Below are 21,308 nucleotides of genomic sequence, written 5' to 3'. Positions count from 1 at the left end.
CGGGGGAACCTGATGAAGCGGCGGCTCAATGAGGAGGGAGCACGTCAAAAGCCCATTCAGCTTCCATTCTCATTAATCAACTTATGGCCCAGGGATTGACGTCGGAATCAAAAGTGGTAGAGACGGCCTTCTTTTTTGAAACCTTCTCCCCTGTGGTGTGTGTCTGATGCCCCTGAGAGAGAGAGAGACAGCCTGTGGACAGCTCTGTCCAGCCAAGACCTTGTGCTCCAGCTCTCTGTGCATAAAAGGCAGCTCTGTGGAGGATTATTAATGATTTCTAAAGAACAACAATGGCACAGTAGGGCTCTGGGCACTTCTGCCACCTCTGTCAGAACATCTGAAAGACCTTTGCATGGCGAAAACAATGTCCAACCCCCCGAGTCCACAGTTATTTTTACTTTATCTGATATCAAAACTTTAGCAGTTTATACTGTATTTAATACCCAAGAACATAAAATTTTTCTTCTTTTGCAATCAAAGTGTGTATTATGTATCTAATAAAATACTAACAAAACAAAACCTATCAAATGTTTAAAACAATAATTGGAAAGCATATCTTTAATTAACATTATTTTTACAATCAAATTTGATAAAGAATCCTATAATTAAATTGACTATTTTAATGTTCCAGTGTAAAAAAAAAAACACCCCAATAAACATATATCTATCTATAAATATATCCTAGGACTCTAAATAACTTTTGCATCATTTATATAAACCTGGACTACTTTTTTAATGTTATTCGAATAGCCGTAGGTGTTAATCTGGTTAAACCGTAGGAGATTTGCAATGTTCTTCAGAAAGTGCCACTACTGCTTCAAGGAAATAAAGACAAACTTTTTGTTAAACCTATGTTTGTAAAAAATAATGGTGTGGATTTGAATTTATCAAAACTGTATCGCATTAAATTAAGCAAAAAATATATAAACAGCCTGGAAGCCTTCAAGAAATCTAATGAATTTTACAGATCATTTAATTATCATTTAGCGTTGTGTGTTTTATCAAAAATAAACTTATCATATGCACTCATTTTGTCTTAACTTTATCCTCTACTGCACATATTATGATTTCTTAGTGCGAAATGTTTTTGTTATTTTAGGGGGTATTGGGGATGGGGTGGGGTTGGGAGGGGGGGTTAGGTTGGCATATGGTGGCACTGTACAACAATGAAAACGGGCCTATTGAATATTTATTTTTGACACTGCTGAAGCAGAGGTACACATCCCATCTGGAGCTTTGAACTCTGCTAATCTTTCTGCAGCCAGGGTTCCTGCATGTTTCTTTTGTTCGACTGAATGTTTCACTTTCAAGCTGGTCTATGCTGACTTTCATTCAAACCCCTGACTGTAAAACACTTCAGACATGTTTTAGTCAGAAGTAGGACATTTCGGTTAAGCAGTTAAGTCTGGTATTTTATTGGAGACTTAAATACTCAATAACAATCACGTAACATCTAAACATACCTTTCTTCTGCACTCAAGAAGATGATTTTGGCCTCGGGTAACTTTAGCATTGTCGTTTTACACCTACAGTTCCTGGGTTCGATTCCCACGTCGGGTCTGTGTGCATGGAGATTGCATGTCCTCCCTGTGATTGGTGGGTTTCCTCCGGGTTCTATGGTTACCCCCCACAGTCCAAATACATGCAACCTGATTGAACCTGATGACCAATCCTAATTGGTGTTCCCAAATTGCCCATAGTGTGTGAATGTTGACCAGGAAGTCCTATCACTACAAAACCTAGGAATAAATTGGGAATAAATACAATGGTTACCATTGGCCTCCACAGTCCCTGGTTGGATTACAGCAGTTCCTACATGGATGAATGGAACGGATTTCACAAACATGGGAATTACCAGAGACCACACGATACAATATTATGACGATACCTAGGTGCCAATTTGATTGTTGCAATTCTGTTAGTATCATTATTTCATAAATATCCCAATATCATATATATATATATATATATACATATTTTTTTTATTTATTATTTTCTTTTTTTATATAATTCTGAACAAACTTCAATAATCTTAAATCTAAATAAAATTTTATCATGCCACACAGGATGTTGTGCTTGCCAATGTGGGAATATTTAAGAACGCACCACCTGTTCGATTATAACATTTATAGGAATATAACAGGAACAGAAACATTTTGCCACCTCTAAAACAAACATATAAATAAATAATAAAAATATAATATATTTTGGACTCAGTTTGGTGATAAACTGCTACAAGATAGACTTACAATACATTATTAAACCAATTTTCCTCATCATCTATTGATTAAATCTAATTATTATATAATCTACCATTATTTATTTTTGTTCAACTTACACATTTTACTTGAGTGGAATTTCTGCCCTTAATTTAAATATGTTGATTTGTGCAGCTTTTGTTTAGTTTTTCATTTCTGTAAATATACCTGCATTTTTTTTATGTGCATAAATAAAAATTAAAAATCTAGTTTTTGAACATTTCCATGTAAAATATGTATAAAAACCTTAATTATAAAATCTGCAAAAAAATAAATAAATAAATAAATAAATAATGATTCATTCCTTTTTTGGTCACACCATCTTCATGCAAATGAACTGCAGCTGTGGATTTCACTTGCCAGATTGGGTACTGAGTAATAATCTTTTTGAAAAATAAAATGTTAACAATGCCAAAGGGTTCTTCAAGTATCAAATAATTAATATGTGGTTTGTGTGTGTGCATCAGAGATATGCAGATTAAGTTTGCAGAGCTGTGAAAGTAAGTTAAAATCATTTTCACGGGGAGATGTTATGAAAATGACATGTCTTTTATATAAATATAATTATTCTATTATATGTATACTGTATACATTCTTTTTTTTTCTCATATACATATTTTCTACACCTTTTGTCTCTTTGTATTTATTTACATGACTGCTATAAATAAAGCCCACCTAATATTTATATATATTATAATATAAAATAATATATATATTGTATATTATTTTTTATATATATATATATATATATATATATATATATATATATATATATATATATATAACCCTCAGATTCCCAAAACAATAACCTACAGCTGCCACATATACTGTATGTAATAGTATATACAATATATATATATACCGTATATACTGTAGGTTATTGTTTTGGGAATCTGAGGATCTAGATGTTAAAAAATCTATGTAAAGTAGTCTTTACATAGCAATGGAAAACAAATACTGGACATATATATATAATCATATATACCAGCCTATATATATAGGGCACTGGTGGTTTAGTGGTAGTGATGTTTCGTCTGCCATGCAGAAGGCCAGGGTTCGATTTCCAAAAAGTGCCTAAACACCAGCCACTGGATGCAGCGATAGGCCCAAGGGTTGCGTCAGAGAGGAAGGATGGTCCGCTGTGGAGACTCCTTGCCAGGAGCAGACAAAAGACCAACAGCAACATTATATATACACACTGTGTGTGTGTGTGTGTGTATAACTACTCAGTCTAATCTGTGAATAGGTTTTGACTTTCGATAAATGGTTTATTCTACTTTATGATATGAAATGCATTCCCTGCTGCAGAATCAATGATCTACACCATAACCCCACATTCTTATGCTTTATTTCACCATTATTTTCACCAAGGTCAACTTACACTAACCCTCTGCTGCTTCCTCTGGGAATACTGCTTAAAGAGCAGTGTCGCCGTGGACATCAGCCAGGATTGGAGTCATGACCCCTTGATTCATCACACAACAGCAATTATTGCATTTTCAGTAAACTTTACAGCTAGCCAGAGTTTAACAACGTTCTGAGGGTTCGTCCGCTTAAAGACAAAGCATGAGAACCATGAACCAAGCAAACAAACAGTAATTGGACATTGACACCACAGGTGTGGCAGCTTGAGGCCGTTTCTACATTTGTTCCAATGTTTTTTATATAAAGCAGCATTCGCAAAACAGGCTTCTACACAATATATACTACAAAATGTAATGCAGACTAAAGTAAAACCATTCTTCCTTCACACACACACACACACACATATCGTGGCATATGAGATTAGAAGAAATTAATTAAAATGCTCTCAGACACACATAAAAAAAGATAAACCAAATAGACACCTGTCATCTCTGATCTGCATATGTATGCTAATGTTTCATAAGTTGGAAAAAAAGATGCTGTCATATTCTTCACTTGTTTATTAACATTGATTTTACAACAGGACCAGTGACTCAAAACAAGGAAGTACAAGAAACTTGGATACAATGGCTTTGATAACAAAAGGTAATTATAACTAGACATATAAGCCCTAGATAACAATATACTTATTATAAGAATTAGAATAAGAGCAAAACACACACAGGTAACTAGGATGGTGAAAAAGAAGAAACGAGACCAGGAAAAGTACCATGCATGGGGCACATCGGACAAAGAGCCCAAGTGGACCAACCCAGATTTCCAATTTCTCCAGCATCCATCAGATGCTCTAGACAAACAAGTCTGACTCACACAGGCCGTACCCCGCTACCCACCAGATCTGCTGCCAACTGTCTGGTCCCAGAGACTGTCAAAACTCCCAGAGATGGTAAAAGGAAGAAACCTTGAGAGGAACCAGACTCAACAGGGAACCCATCCTCATTTGGGTGAAACAGAAAGCAGGAATTGATCTGCATTTATACAGTGTGTTAGATGGCAGGCAGTTCAGCTATAACAGTTGATGTTAATTGATGTTAATATGGAGTCCAGGTAGTTATTGGAGACAATTACAGTCTTAAACAATCGAGCAACCGCAGCCAAGTCAAGTCCTCAGAGAAACAGCTGTCAACACCAGTCGAGGCCAGTACCGACCTCATGGTAGAGTGAAACCGTCCCCAGGCGCATCCCAAAGAGACACACGGAGCATCCATGTGACGAGATCTCCAACTAGAAGCGGAGCACCAGGATGGGTCAGACAGGTCCGGAGGGCAAAACCTTCTCACTACATTTTGGAGTATGGCTCAGAGAGATACCCATATATCCACAGAAACATTAGTGGTCCCAATGGTGTTGAGTGGGGTTGTCAACTCAAGTTCCTCCATTCCAATCATGGTAAATGAGGTCCTACCATGAAAACTTTATAGAACATTTCGTGCTATAAATTTAACATTATGGAAACAGTTCATGGAATAACACGTATGGGTGTAATGTTCTGGTGTCCACATACTTTTGGCCATATAACATAGAGGCAGGAGGAGAAGACGAAGCCAAAGAAAGCAAATCTATGTAAAAAACTATCAACAAAAAGGATGGAATTTTGTAACACTTATGTAAATAATGTCAATGCAAATGTACTTTTATTAAGTGTAGGCAGCGTATAAGTATTTTTCATAGCGTTGCCTGTTTAGGAACTGAAAAACTGTGACAAAGACAAATAAAAAAAGGAAGAAGAAGAAAAAGAATGAGTTCAATTTCTTAAATAAAAATATAAGTTAAAATTGATCTTTTCATTAAACTAAATCAAGACAAAAACGAACAATTAAATGACTAAACATGACTCGCTATAATGTGAGTTTATTGGCTTTGATAGCAAGTACATTAGAAAAACAAAACTGATGCAAAAAACCCCAGCAACAGCTAGCTTATTAACTGATGACCCTTGTGCCAACACCATTTCATCACCCCTGCGTATTGTGCATGTCACGTTCTCTTGTGTGTGTAGATGTCAAATGGTGTGACAGCTTTCTTTCCCAAGCAGTTAAGCAGAGAAAGCGCTTTCTGATTGTTACAGAGACAGCCGTCACCTTGATGGCTGATGTGCAATAGCTTAATGGTTTTAGGAATCAATTTCTTTTTTCAGTTGTGGTTTATGCTTTTTTTTTCTAAAACTGTCCGGAGGTATTTTTTTTTATCTATTAATGTAAAACCAACTGTCACCTCTCCTGTTTTTCATAAATACAGCGATGTTAGCTGTATCGAGAAGGGGGATATCTCGTCTCCTACTGATGATATCACTCGGTTCCATTCTGCCGCACATCATCATTCTGCCCAGTCGCCGGCAGCCACACGCCGCGTGTTTGCAAATCGATAAGAGGAAGGTGAACGCGAGGCAAGCAGTGATGTTCAGTTTCCAGCGTAATATAATAGGGTCACAGTGCCCTCTCCACAGCCACCATATTTTCAGTATGCTTTAACACTTAACAAGTAGATGGGAAAAAAAAATCAGGCGGTTACAGAAAAACTAATTACATTGCGTAAGCAATAGTAATACAAGCAAAAAAATAAATAAATATGTCGTGGAGAACATTGTAGTGGTCATATATTGACCAGTAATTGGAGCTACAACAAACAGCGGTTAACATAATGAATCAAGATGCAGTTCATTTAATCAATTAAGAAATGATTACCGTGTAGCTGGATCTGATCAAATTAGTCAGATGAAGGTTATATCTCCTAGCCTACTGTAACAAGGTTTAATAACATTGGAAGCAAATCACAGATAACAGCCATAACATCGCCACAATCGTCAGGTGAACTGAACGCCATTGATTACCAACTAGACACCATCAAATATCTGGTGAGAGGATCATGAGCAGCCAGTGAGAGGACCAAAGCCAAGGCAGGACAAATGACTGGCATGATAGAAATGCACCAGAATTAATTTCCCAGATTATTAATTCTGATTGATAACCCATGGGATGCGCTGGACAAGAAAGTCCTATTCATGAAGGTCTTAACCCGCAAACCACAGCACACACTGTATCGGAACATCCTGGTGCCAGATACCAGAGCAGAGCCACTCTGTTTGCACAAGATGGATTTAATGAAAATCGTTTTAATGTTAAAAAAAAATAATTGCATTTTAGTTTTTGGGGAACCAAAATAATTACATTTTATTTGAGATACTCAAGCAGTTATCATATCTGATTCTACCAAAATATGTATAAGTACATAAAACGTTAATGAATTTGATTTGATCTTGTAACCGGTAGAAAATAATTGAAAATAAATGTAGAAAATTTTCATATTGTATTTTTTTCAGACTGATTTTTATTATAATGATTTTCATTATACTGCACTTTATTCTAACAGCTACTACATTGCAATGTAAATGATTTGCGACTGCACGATTAGTCACGTCATGTTATCGCTTGATTAATACGATCAGAAAGAGTAAATGAAATCTATTAAAACTCTATCAAAGTGTTTAAATCTCCTTTTCTGATCTCTGTAGCTTTGTTTGTAGAACCCTGATGTTGAGAAAACTGGAGTCTATAAACTTCTGACAGTTTTTTTTTTTTTTTTACACTCCAATCTGTTCTGCTAGCATATTTCTTTTAAATGATCATTTCAGGCCTGTGAAATATTTTCCTGGAATGCTGTGTGCAAGTTGATGACCGCTGATATGGAGAAAAAGCCGACAAGCGAAAAAGAGAAACTGAGGACACAAGGTATTGACATAGTATTAAGAGTGACACAATCTACCCCAGGAGGAGGACAAATTTATGATGTTGTCACAATGAGGGATGGCCTGATCTGGAGTGCAATGGCATCCCCGAGGGCAAGAAGCAAACATCTACAGGGCAACGTCTGAGAGAGATAGAATTATCTTCTTTCTGTCTATCTATTCACTCCAAATATACACCCACACGTGCAGACAGTTTGTCCCAGGGTGGTCAACTTCACTGTGGTGTTCTGTCTGATTTGGTAGCTACGATCTTAAATGTCAGTGTGTTTCCCTCAAGCTTGTTTGAGTTTTCTTACATGTTATTGCGTGATTCATCTATGGTACGCCATGTGTAAAATCAGTTTAGATTTTAGATGTTATAGCTGTTGGACCAGGAAGTCATACAGTTGGCTCATTTTCAGCCCAAAAAAATTTCTTTCAGCCACTGATATTCTTTCCAGCCCATGGTTAGCCTGAATTCCTCCGAGACTGAGTTATGTACAGATGTCTGAATATGATAGGCACTCTAAAAGGATTTCTCATGCTTTCTTTGGAACAGTTCTTGCTTTCTACTTGGAATCTTTTCTAAAAGAGGGAAATGATACAAAACTTTTAAGGGATCCACCAGAAAAACGAACTAAAGAACACTTTACCAGTATCAGTACCTCATTTGTAGAATGAGCCATGTTAGTATTTTTGAACATTCATATGCTTAAAAAACTTTTTATATCTATTTATATAAATCAAAGAAATGTTGTTGGAACTCGCTCTTTCAATTATATCTTTATGTTTCATACATTGTAGAACCCAAAACCGGTGTCACAAAAATGTGTGTATACATGTCTGTCTGTATGTCTGTATATCTGTCTAGCCGATTTTGTCACAGCATCACGCAAAACTGGCTCAACAGAATTTAAGGAAACTTTGCCAGTCCTTCGGTATTTACCTGAAGTTAAATCTGCGCCATGAATTTAATCACAATGTTGAGCAGAAAGCAGGGAAGTTATGAGCAGTTTTGCGCCAGATTACCTTCACAACAGCCATCGCTTTTTGGGGATAAAATGGGCGTGGCTATACGCTTCACTCAACAGAGCCAATCAACGTGATAATTTACCTTAAATACACAGAGTATGCAGAAGACACATACAGTACCACCATAATGCCCCTACAAAGCACACAAATCCCAACCAAACACAAATAAAAATGCGCGACACAGCATGGCTTACTCCAAAAAAAGGTATGCAGCTTTTGAAAACTGAATCTTCAAAGATGGACAGATCATGTTTATTCCTCCTGCAGGAAATTGAAAACCAGTTTGTATCATATGTTTGTATCATAAAACCATGGTGCTATTTAAAGCAGTAATGTGAAGGGCCGCTATAAGATAAAACAGCAGTCCGAGGCGAGGGCGTGAAAAATATCCCAACTGGCATTGTTATGAGCTCAAATTAAAATGTTGAATAAAAGTGATGCTATAACCAGTCAGATGTAATAATTTACTTTAAACAGATAGTGTATTTGACTGACGACAAAAGAGGTACATCTGTGTAAAACAAGGAGTAAGATACTCAACCTTACAAAATTTTATTTCTTTGTATTAATTAGATTTAGAGAGAATTCTGATGTACAGAAAAACAGTCAGACATGTACATGGGCTTCAAGCTTTAATAATAATATCACTGATTACATTAAAGCTGATAGGCTTATTAACCTTTTTAACTATTTCTAAAAACAGTGTAACTGTCTATCACGTGTACAAACATTACTTTGTATATATATATATATATTAAGGGTTAACCTCATTTTTTATTATTTCATTATTTTAAACATTTTCATTGTTTATGAACAGTGAATGGAATGAGAAAAAGAAAAAGAAATAATACTGAATCAATGGTTCGTATCGTGTCCAGTTCCAGCCAGAACTGTTATCTAAAAGTCACAGGACTTCAGCTGGGGGAAGAAGTATGACCTTTTACCAAAAAATAAAATAATAATAATAACAACATCCCAGGAAGATATGCTTCTGAAAATAGGAAAGGAGAAACCAACAGCTCCCAGCTCCTACAAATAAATAAATGAACGCGGATCAGAAGGATGTGAGACATGACCAGCACACAGCCTACGGGTCTCCCTTTAAAAGTACTGCCTTGGCAAACATATGAATTTAGAAATGCAACACAAAGATTTTGCCATTCTGTCATTTGTCTAATCTACACTTACAATCTTCTTTAGCCTTGAGCTGTGAGACTGAATAGTAAACAGTGGATTGTCGAGAGGTTTTATTTACAGGTGAGACTGCAGTGCAGTAGATCTTCTTGGACGAGGTGAAAGCTGTGTGGCACTGATAACTCCGCGTTGTGTAAAGCACATGGTATAAGGATAGCTCGATAAAAACGGGACTGGAAAATATTCATTCTTTTTGGCACCGTCAGAAGAAAATGTCTTATCTCAGAAATGTTAATTAGATATATAAAAAGCTTTGATTCTTTTTTAAAAGCACTGTTCTGATGTTGACGCTGTATATGGCCCTGCTTTATATTAAGTGTACTTAAGTAGTTTGTGCTAAAGTATCTAAGAATGAAACTTCATTAGACTTTTTTACTGTCTTTATCTCATTACTGAGAAATAATGAGTTTGTAATTGTATCACAGAAAAGCTGCGTGTTGGATAATTGAGGAGGTACAAAGCAGATGTGTAGCTACATTTAGATTACAGTGCCTAAATTTGGATTTTATTACCAACAAGGAGAATCGAGCTATGCAATGTGAGTGTATGTCTTCCAGCATGAATACTTAGTGTGAAGCTACTCTCAGATACACTACATGCGGAAGAAAGTGGTATCCATCAACCTAATGGTACATCATATAGATAGATACTGTATATACATACACTGCATATGTAATGTGTGTGTATATATACAGTACTGTGCAAAACTCTTGAGCCACCATTAATTTCTTCATATTAAATTAAAGGAGCGGCCTCATTTCCCCTCTCATCCAAACACTCAGCATTCATCATCACTAGTATACTAATCACCAGGTTCATGCCTTATGTTAGATGTTTGGGTTTTTTTTTGCTTGAATAATTTATAGGTCACTGTGAGACTTAACAAACAAAAAGCATTCCTCTGAAACTAATCCGCTACAAAGTCCTTAAAAAAACATGGAGAACTTTTCCTCAAGACAAACATAAGGAAATTAGAGATGGCTCAAGACTTTTGCACAGTACTGTATGTGTAGAGCTGGACTGGACAATCAGACATGCTGGTAAAACATCAGGAGCATACCCTCATGTCCTCTCAAAGGGTTGAATTACCTTAGACATCAACTCACCGATCCCATTACTGATACTGATACTGAAACTGATACTGAAGCTACTGACACCAAAAACATTGATTGATAAAGATCACCATCAGAAACTATAAATAACTAACTACATTGATTGGATAGTGGTTGGGACTACACTGGCTACCGCAGGCATTACATTACTATTTAATGGATGAAGTGTATGTCGAAAGAAATCTTTTTACGAAGGAACTTTTTTACTCTTTTTTACATTTTACTGGACCTTCTGGGAGGTCTGTTTACTATATCTACTTCCAAAAATAGGTTAAATATGTTGAATGCTACAAAAAAAATTTCAGACGGCAAAACAAATATATTTTATTCCTTATAGGACACAAGTTCATATGTATGGCTTAACAGAATGGCACAATCATCAAACAAAACATGATGATAAAGAAAATGAGGGAAAAATCCCTGTTCAAAAGTTTGCATACCTTTAAATACCTAATATCATGTATTTAGCATTATCATGATGGCATCCGGTCTTTTGTAATAATCGTGCATGAGCTCCTTAATTCTTCCAGGTGGTATAACTGCCCATTCTTCCTGGCAAAATACCTTCAGTTCCTGTATTTTTCTCTGTCTTGCATGAACTGCACATTTGAGATCTCCCCAAAGTGGCTCAATGATACTGAGGTCAGGAGACTGTGATGGCCACTCCAGAACCTTTACCTTTTTCTGCTGTAGCCATTGGAGGGTCAACTTGGCCTTGTGCTTTGGATCACTGTCATGCTGCAACCTCAAGGAACGTCCCATGTGCAGCTTTAGTGCTATAGAATGCAAATTTCCTGCTAGTATTTTCTGATAACATGCTGTATTCATCTTTATATTAATTTTGAGTAACTTTCCTGTGCCACTGGAGCTCACACAGCCCCAAAACATAAGAGATCCACCACCATGCTTTACAGTGAGGATGGTTTACTTTTCACAGTAGTCCTTAGTGAATCCTCTCCAAACATAAATTAAAATTTTGGTCTCATCACTCCAAATGACTCTGAGCTGTGAAGCTTGTCTAGGAGCGGTGTGTCGTACTGCAAATGGGCCTTTTTGTAGCATGGACGCAGTAATGGCTTTCTCCTGGCAACTCGACCATGCAGGTCATTTGTGTCCTTAATGTACAACACCACCATTTACTCAATAACCACAATACTTCTGGCAGTAGTGAGCGGAATCTTTTTTTTGGTCTACCTTAGTCTGAACAGAACCTCTTATTTTCCACCTCTTTATCAGAGTTTAAAAAGTACTGACTGGCATTTTCAAATGTGGAAATATATATTTTTTTATCCTTTTCCAGCTTTAGAAAGTTCAACTACCTTATTACGCAGGTCCATTGGCAGGTCTTTTGTCTTCCCAGTGGTGCAATATCCAGCCAAGTTAGTGCGTCACCTAACTCACTGACTATTTATGCACAGACACTAATTACAATTACAATGAGTCACAGTTGTGGAAACCTCCCTTTAATGGCCATTTAAACCTGTGTGTGTCAACCTGTGTGTCTATAATGTGGCCAAACATATTAGGATATATAAACTTTTGATCAGGTATTCAGTTTTCAGTTATTATTAGGTTTTAAACAGGAATCAAACAACTATGTGATAATGAATACCGATAATGACTTTTCACGTGACCACTATCCTTTAATTAGAAAACAAATATTTTGCATCATCAGTCATATTTTCCCAATAAATAGCAATGTTTAACAATTTCTTTTAGAGTATGCACACTTTTAAGCACAACTGTCTATAATTTGCATTTATGTCACTGTTATGATTGTGTTGCAAGCCTCACATTTCCAGGAACACTAGTTAGGTGCTAAGCTGCTATCAGCCTGGAGTTTCTCTCCATGTTCTTCAACGTGTGCATGTGGGTGTCTGCAAAGGTCTCCGGTTTCCTCCCACCTCCCATAATAAGCCAGTAGATAGACGGGCTACAATAAATTGCCTCTAGGTATGAATGAGTGTGTGAATGTGTTTCTGCATGGTGCTTTGTGAAGGACTAGCATCCCATTCAGGGTTCCCAGGATAGACTTTGGGTCCACCAACCAAGATAAAGCATAAAACCATAAACTACAGGATAAAAACTGAAACTGATCCTGGCTGAGTTGGCTCAAAGCCCGCTGCAGTCGTTCCCAGGAACATTCAGTGAGTGGAACGTGTGATACTTGAAAATCAATGGATAACTTGCAGATGGGTCGCGTCGAACTGTAGGGACTGTACACACAATTATTCATAAAATCTACTTGAACATTACAGTAACTCACCTGGGAATTATAACAACACCCACTGTATAGTCGTGACCCCTTCCCAAGCTATTCCTACAGTACATGCTTTGGTCATTAATAGAGTTCCTGGGAGTCCAGCATTTAAGCAGTACCACAAAGAGTAATAAAGAGTAACAGGTGTAACCAGTTTTACTGTTGACTAGTGTCACTATTTTAACCAGTGAGAAATCCAAATACAAAGATAAACAAACAGTGACACCATTACTGACTAACATAACCAATAATTAAGAATAACGGCTATAACCAGTGACCCTATAAAGATAAAAAAAAAAAAATCAGTGACCTAGTCAGGCGTAAAAAACAGGACTGGGTGGTATTTTGACTATTTCTATTGATATAGTTTGATGTTTCTTTACATGAGCCATTTCTTTTGTGAATCCATGACAGTGTTTGTATTTTGTTGACTATTTTGTAAGCATGGCCCAACAACGTTACATTTAAAAGTCAAAAAGTCTCTGTGAAAATATGAAATGTAAAATATGCACACAACACGGCATTATCTGTGCTGTAAACTGCAGTACGAAGAGTGTGTTAACCTTGGTGATTCTGCTGCAGCAACCCTGGCCACAAAGCTTTTTACAGCCTGAAAAGTCTCCTGCCCCAAAAGAAGGCGCGTTTCAAGATTCATTCACCCTGCAGCACCTTGAAGTGCTCACAGAAAGAAGAATATTAAATACTGAGCCCACGTCCTAATACATCAAAGTGCTAGAAGTGCTACAACTCCAATAAATTCATATGCACAAGATGCAGAGAGAATGTCTGTGTTATGGTGCTCTGACTAATAACGATGTCTCGACTAGCATGGGTTAAACTAGGGATATGTCTCCATATTGCACAGAACTTTATTAGTAAATGCCTATACATAATAACGTTAAAAAAAAAATAGATGATGTTATCTCTATTATCTCTATGACACTCCATTGCTCTGCAAACTACCTCAGTAGAACACTTAACTACTTTATCAAAGCATGTAGGTTATTTTTGTTCTGTTTGCATTTTTATTGTTGTATTTAACTTCATTGGAAATTAATTGGTTATTGTTGAGAACAACTAAAGCACAAATCTCAGACATAAAAAATATGTATATACAGTATATTGTGGGTTGTCATTCAGCCTAAAAATACCATTGTATAATTTTTGGTCCATATTTCCCACCCCTGATAAAGAGTCAGAGCTCTAACCAGTGTAGGGCTGAAACTATTCCTTGAGTAACTCAAGTTATTCAATTCCAAAATCTTCTTCGAATTATTTGTTTGGCGTGACACAGCGCGCTTCCGGATGCAAGCCGCCAGTAAAGACAGACGAAGAAGAAACGCTTACGTCACCCAAAAAAGCGAAAGGAGACGCAAACAGTTAGCTGTGTATTGATTTGATTAAGCGTTCTGTCGCGGACTGCAAAATGGAAGGAAGCGATAAAATTATCAGCGAGCCAAGAGATGAAGAAACCAGCAAGAGAAAACGACAGAAATTGTCAGTAAAAGCTTATGTTATACCTGAGCTGTAGATTTTGAAACTTTTAGTTCTGAAAGTTAAGTTGTGCAACAAAAACTGTTTTTGTATTATTATTATTATTTATTTTAATGTATTCATTAGTTTTTATTTTGATACTTAAAGTAATTTAAAATACCTTTTTTAGTTTTTGCATCTGAGAAAAGGCTTAAAATAGGAATGTATGGCACTGTAATGCACTTAATGCATCTCAGTCAACTTTAAGCTATTCCTTGTATTGTGAATAATGACAATGTTTATTTTTGATAAAATGCTGTATGCATTTAAAAAATAAAAGTTGATTTGTCTAAAAAGAAAGCCAATTAATCATTGTTTCTCTTATATATTTTACATTGCTGTTTAATTAAGCAAAAGTACATTTTATGTAAAATTCATATAAAAAGAGATCCAACTATAACCAACAACGTAATCAGCTATAGCAATGTAAATTGTCCAACACCCACTATCCTGCTCTATTCAAAACGCAGTATATGAAACCCGACTTACACACTTCCAGCTGCGACTCAGTAACACTCACTCACATGCTTCATATTACTGAATGTGAAATCCTCACAGTCCTCACACTGCGGACAAAAGCAGGGGGCAATCCCTCATTCGGCTGCCCGTGAAAACAACACGAAGCGCCGCCGCACACAACAAACGGCACACAACAACCGAGACGTCACACATGGTCGCCAGAGCCTGGGGAGGAGGTAGAGGGTGGAGAGTAACTGCTGAAGGAGAAGTGTGTGAGTGTATGTATGTATGTGAGTGTATTATCCCAGTGAGACACCTGCTATTTTTGTGCAGTGGAGGCAGCACCTGCATGAGCGGCCTGTTGTGCTGATGCCCGCGTGCAGAGCGGCGATAACAGGGAGGCCATTCATGAGCAGCGCCTCTGAGCCAGCCCTGCTCTTTCTCCCTCTCTAACTAACACACACATACACACACATTACACTCCATCTCTCAAACACATTCCAAACAGTGTCACACATATACACACAGTACTTCCTCACCCTCAAAACACACATTACTCACACTCTTTCGAACTTTCTTAATCATACATTTGTACGCACAATTTTAGTCTTGCTCAATCTCAGGCAATCTCTGGAATACACACCACATTAACTTTCCATATTCACCTGTCTCTTCTAACACGCATACACAGGTTCATTGTAAAATATTCTGCTTGATCACTCAACCTGAATGAAAAAATGTTTATGAACTAAAAAAGGATTTTTATTTAAATGGCTAATTAAGATTATATAGACTGCTGTTTGGCTCATATTTCTTAATACTGCGATAAATTCATATTTTATGGCTAAAACAGAGTTTAACACTTTTATCATTAAAAAAAAAAAGCCTATGTGCCTAATATATCCTCATTAGAGGAGCTGTTACCTAGAAGACTATCCTCGCAGTCTGTGTGCTAGGTTAGCCAGCTAACTAAACTAAGGCTAATAATGAGCAAAGCTGTGCTTGTTATTGGGTATTTTGACAGATTTGGCTACCATTAAACAAATTACTGAAGACATAGAAACACAAGCAAAGAGATAGAGACTAAAATATTACTTGTATCTGCAATCAACAAATAAAATAGCAGCTATTTTAATAGCAGGTAGTTTACATGGCTAGCTAATTGGCATGGCAGTATGACATGTGGTGTTTACATTTAGCATTAGCTAGATGTTAAATCACAGGTTCTGGTGATAATAATCACTTCTACAAGTAAATGCTATGTTCCTTGGTTATTTTAGTATCTTGCTCTGCAAACATAATATACTATACACTTTGTTACACAGTTTGTTTTTAATGGTTTAAAATGAAAAGCTCATGGGAACGGTAACTGTTAAAGTGGGGCTTCTCGAAATTATTTTAAGCTAGAGACTCCTTTAACTGGGAAATAAATTCCTTGTTTTCCAAATTTATTTTATAAATTCATACAAATACTACACAATATTAGACACAAAAATATTGTTTTTTGTATTGTCGCCATAGGGCTTTCTACTCCAGAACATTCACTAGATATTATTTAAACTTGATATTGTTTGTCAACAAAATGAGTTCTGTTTTTGCAATTTTGAGAAAAAAAATGTTTTTCCAAATGAACCAAGAAGTATTGCAAACAGATAAAAAAAAATCTGAGTCACAAGGTTTGATAAATGCACAAATCTTGATATATTTGATAAATCCACAAATCGTGATATAACTGCTTTAGTTATATTAGTGTGAATTTTGTTTGAGGTAGGAAAAAGCTATAACTCCATCTCCCACAGTTTTGTCACAATTTATAAATATGTTCTGTAGTTGTGTTTGAGGTTATTTAAGTATGTGATTTAATATCAATAATATGCTGGTTAAGTTTTAATAAAAATTTAGCAAGCTGTCTTATTTCACAGAACGTATCGCAGACGTTTGACACATACTAGTCATTTATTACTGCTGGATTGACTTCAATGGCAGTCACAGAGTGTAAACCTCCTTTTTCTTGGCTTTAACAATCTCCACAAATCCATTCAACCATTTAATTCACTCTTGGCAGCCCCTGTTTTGCAGAGCTAGTAGTTCTACTGTACTGATCATGTGACAGAAAGAAGCGGTACAGTTGGCCAGTCACAATATGTTGGCCTTTGTTCAAAAACTGTCAGTATGTGTCGTGCTTTGTCTAAGTTTGTCTAAGTTTAAAGCTTAGTTTAAAATAAGGTTTTATAGTGGTTTTCAAATTAAAACATTGGTTATAGTCAACTTTCTCTGGTGGAAAATAATCATTTGCTGAAATGACAAAACGTCGAAAAATGTTCGAATCGCATTTTGCTGTCAGAATCTTCTTTTATAGTTAATGATAGAGTTTGAAATTTCATGCTATCAGTCCAACAGGTTACTAACTATACATACAATAAAAAAATTAAAGTTAAAAAAAAAAACTGCCATGAAGGGCTGTAGTTTCCACTACAAGATGTAACAAGATAGTTCTTTAAACAAAGTAAGTATTTATCAAGTAATAAATCACTGACCACTGATTATTATTATTAATAATATAATAATAATAATAATAATAAATCGCCTTAGCAGTCACCAAATAAAATGCTTCAAGATAAAAGATTGATGAATAGCTGGAAATTTTAGAAGTTAGAAGTTAAGACTAAATTAAGTTGTCTGCATTTAAAATCACTTAGTCCCAATATTCAAAGTAAGCTACACAGCTCATCCACTGAACTCCTCTTTAAAGTTAATAGCACTTCCTTTCAGAGGCTAAATGACAAAGTATGTTATTTCCATACGAAGTGATTTTCTTTTTTAAAAAACCTTTAAGTGTTCAGCGTTTCTTCCTTATCTATTATTAAATATTTTCACCTGCTCTACCTGACAACACTACAAATGTCTTTCAATCACTGAAGAACAGGGCGCAGGCCTTTACCACCCTTCGAGAGAGTGTACGCCTTTTTTTTCTAACAGTACAATAACAATTCAAAGCATTGTAACAAAAAAAAGAAAAACAAATATCAGTTTGTCAAATATCAGTTTTTCAAAGTCTGAAACTTTATGCAACAGACAGTAAACTGCCTGACTAATTGGTAAATACATTCTGTTGCAAACAGAATGTGAAGGGTTTGAAAGTCAGATGGCTACTCTGGTGTAAGGTGACAGTGTTAATGCTTAAATTCAGCTCCAAACTAATGAGCCTGATGGACAGCATCAATAAGTGAGAATGTGTGTTTTTTTTCCTTCTACCCTGCTTTACATTAGATCAGTGGCCTCCTATTGAGGAAAAGGATTTCTATCCTCACTTATTTCTCTCATCCCATCCTTGGCTATTTAACGAAACACTGTGCACTCTTTTGCTGACTTACAGTTTTATGCCCATTAATTCTACAAGCCAGAAGAAGGAACGACAGAGTGGCAAAGAGAGAGTGACAGAGAGAGAGAACAAAGAGACTGAGTGCTGATGAAAAGAGAACTGAAGGCAGGGCGTCCGTGTAAAACGCAACGTTACAGGCCTGCTCGAGTTGACACTACACCTTCAGTAAGGTTGAAGCAGCTAGTCTCAAACGGGAAAACCTGCAACACAAGCGAAGTACTCACTGCTGCTGGATGCACAAGCTGGTGTAAACATGAAGATATGATTATGCTTTAGGTAAGACTGATTAGGTGTTTAGGTACTGTATTGCTTTCTGGAGGAGAAAAATGATTGCTTTTGATTCAAAGGGTGAATCAGATGAAGGGGATCTTTTATTTAACAGTGCTCATGAAATGTAATCTGCTAGCTCAGATCAACACAGGGATGATTTCACCTATATATATTAACACCCCTGAGCTTGAATAACTGAGGCCATTAGGATTTTAAAAGTGGACATACACACACACACACACACACATTATATACGGTGTGTATCTATAGATATAGATATATAGATATATATGTAAAAAAAGAAATCAACTGAGAAACAGTGTTTTCATTGTGCACTTGCTCCACACCACTGCAGGACAGAGTGTACTGAAGATCTTTAACATTAGTCATGCATACACTCAAAAAATGCGCACATCATTACACGTCCATGTTGCGGATTTTTTTATAAACAAATATGCTTTTTTTTTCCTCTCTTTCTCTCTTTCTGCTGTTTTTTTTTTTTTTTTTGTACCATGTGCACAAATTAGGTCCGCAAATGTTTACTCACCTGGTAACTTCACCGTCGCCGATCAGATCTCTCCGGTACGGGATGCGGCGGGAAGGAAAAACACCCGAGGAGGTTCTAGCGCGCGCGCGCGGTGCGACCCCCGGGCTGAATGCGATTAGTCCGCTTTCTCCCTTTTGACACCTGCGTCGTTTGCAGATCACACAACCCGATGTGGCGACATCCTTCTCTTCTGTTCTTCTTTCTGGTCCTGCACACGACACCACGACGAGCCGTCCCTTTACGCTCCTTGTGCACAACAGTTAAGCGAGCGCGTTGCCGTTCTTGGCCCCTGCGCTGCACGTGCTGTACGGACACACAGAGCGCGCGCGAGAGAGAGAGGCAGAGGGGTAGGTGTGGCGGAGAACCGGAGCAGTCAGAAATACGGCGTTGTGGAGCCGCGGCGTAATTGCGCAAAATCGTTTAAAACGCGCGGCGTTGTCATTGTGCACAAAAAAACAACAACAAAAATTAAAAATAAAAACAAAAAGCACACGCACACAATGATGTCTTTGTGTTTACAGAGAGCTGTTGTGCAGCCTCGCGAGCCGGGCGTCACAGACAGCGGATCGATGCGGCGTGTGCTTTGGCTCCTCTCCAGATCAGCGCGTCAGTCCGCACGCTGCCTTCAGCGCATTTCCGAATGCGTGCAGCCTTAAAACACACCACGGAGCATGCAAGAGCTCGTGCCATGCATACACACACACACACATAAAGATGTTATAATGCTGCCAGCACAAGAACGAAGCTTTCTTTTTTTCTTTCTTTCTTTCTTTCACACACACACATTCAAGCACAAATCCAAACCATCTCCAAAATAACTGCAGCTCTATCCTCATGAGCTCATGCACATGTTCAAACTCCTTATCCAATAACTACCAAGAAATGATCAGACTAATGAAGTTGTGAAACATGATCCTGAAAGTTAAGTAGAATCAGATGTCCCTGTCCATGATCACTATTAATTATCCAACACAATGCTCAGTGCAATGAACTCCCTGCTGAGATGAATGAACTCCCAACTCAGTGCATACACAAACACCACAGGTGTACACTACACTAGTGAAATTCACCACTGGAGGTTGGTGCTGTGTACCTGATCTCATGAGAGTACAGTACAATTCCTTTGAGATTGTGGTGAGGTGAATAACGCTGAATATCTCATTACAGTGGCGCATTGGAAGTGGGTGGAATATATTAGGCAGGAAGCAAATATTTTGTCCCTAAAGTTGATGCGTTGGAAGCAGAAAAAATAAACAAGTGTAAAGATTTGAGCGACTTTTACAATAACTAAATTGCGATAGCTAGACGACTGGGTCGGAGCAAACCCGAAACTCAAACTCTTGTGGGATGTTTTCAGGCTGCAGTGATCAGGACCTACCAAAAGTGATCCAAGGAAGAAAAACCTGTGGAGCAGTTACGGGGTTGAGGCCGGCCAAGTCTCATTGATGCATGTGGGCAAGGAAGGCTGGCCCATGTAGTCTGATCCAATAGAAAAGCTACCATAGCCCAAAATAATTGAAAAAGTCAATGCTGGTTTCGATAAAATGTTATCATAACATACAGGGCATTACAGTTTGTTTCATATTGGTGCAAACATGCCTGCTGCCAAAAGTGCATGCACTGGGCACATAATTATTAGAAAAGGACCAGAGAGCAGTGTAAGAAGCCTGGTTTGATAAATCATATTTTCTTTCACAACATGTGGCTTGGTGCATGTGCCTCGCTTACCTTGGAGAGACATGGCACCAGCATACACCATGGGAAAAAGCATTGTGATGCTTTTGGATTTTCTGTTGGTTTAATTTTCAATGGGAGGCATTTAGGCAGATGTTATTTTAACACATACCACCTACTTAAACATTGTTGCTAAACATTATTACACCCCTTCATGGAAACTGTATTCCCTTTCAGCATGATATTACACCCTACCACACTCCAGCAATTTATGGTTTAATGGTTTGAGGAACACAATAATGAATTTGAGCCATTGACTCAGCCTCCATATTCTCCGGATCACAATCCAATCCAGCATCTGTGAGATGTTCTGGAAAAACAAGTCCGATCCATGGAGGCCCCACCACACAACCTAAAGAATAATGTTATGGCTAACCA

The 21,308-nt window shown here is 37.3% G+C and overlaps 1 protein-coding gene across 1 annotated transcript in view; it reads right to left on the bottom strand.

The window, feature by feature from the left end:
* Positions 1-19,455, bottom strand: part of sema6ba (sema domain, transmembrane domain (TM), and cytoplasmic domain, (semaphorin) 6Ba) — a 178,718-nt gene extending 159,263 nt beyond the window's left edge. The window contains exon 1 of the mRNA XM_053487257.1: positions 19,197-19,455. The gene's annotated coding sequence lies outside the window, so the exon portion shown is untranslated. The remainder of the gene's footprint in view (positions 1-19,196) is intronic.
* Positions 19,456-21,308: the final 1,853 nt, after the last annotated feature.

This window comes from Clarias gariepinus, chromosome 25, assembly GCF_024256425.1.
Source record: "Clarias gariepinus isolate MV-2021 ecotype Netherlands chromosome 25, CGAR_prim_01v2, whole genome shotgun sequence".
NCBI classification, from domain to species: Eukaryota; Metazoa; Chordata; class Actinopteri; order Siluriformes; family Clariidae; genus Clarias; species Clarias gariepinus.
Note: the sequence above shows the minus strand (reverse complement) of the source record. Positions and strands in the feature narration are given on the sequence as shown.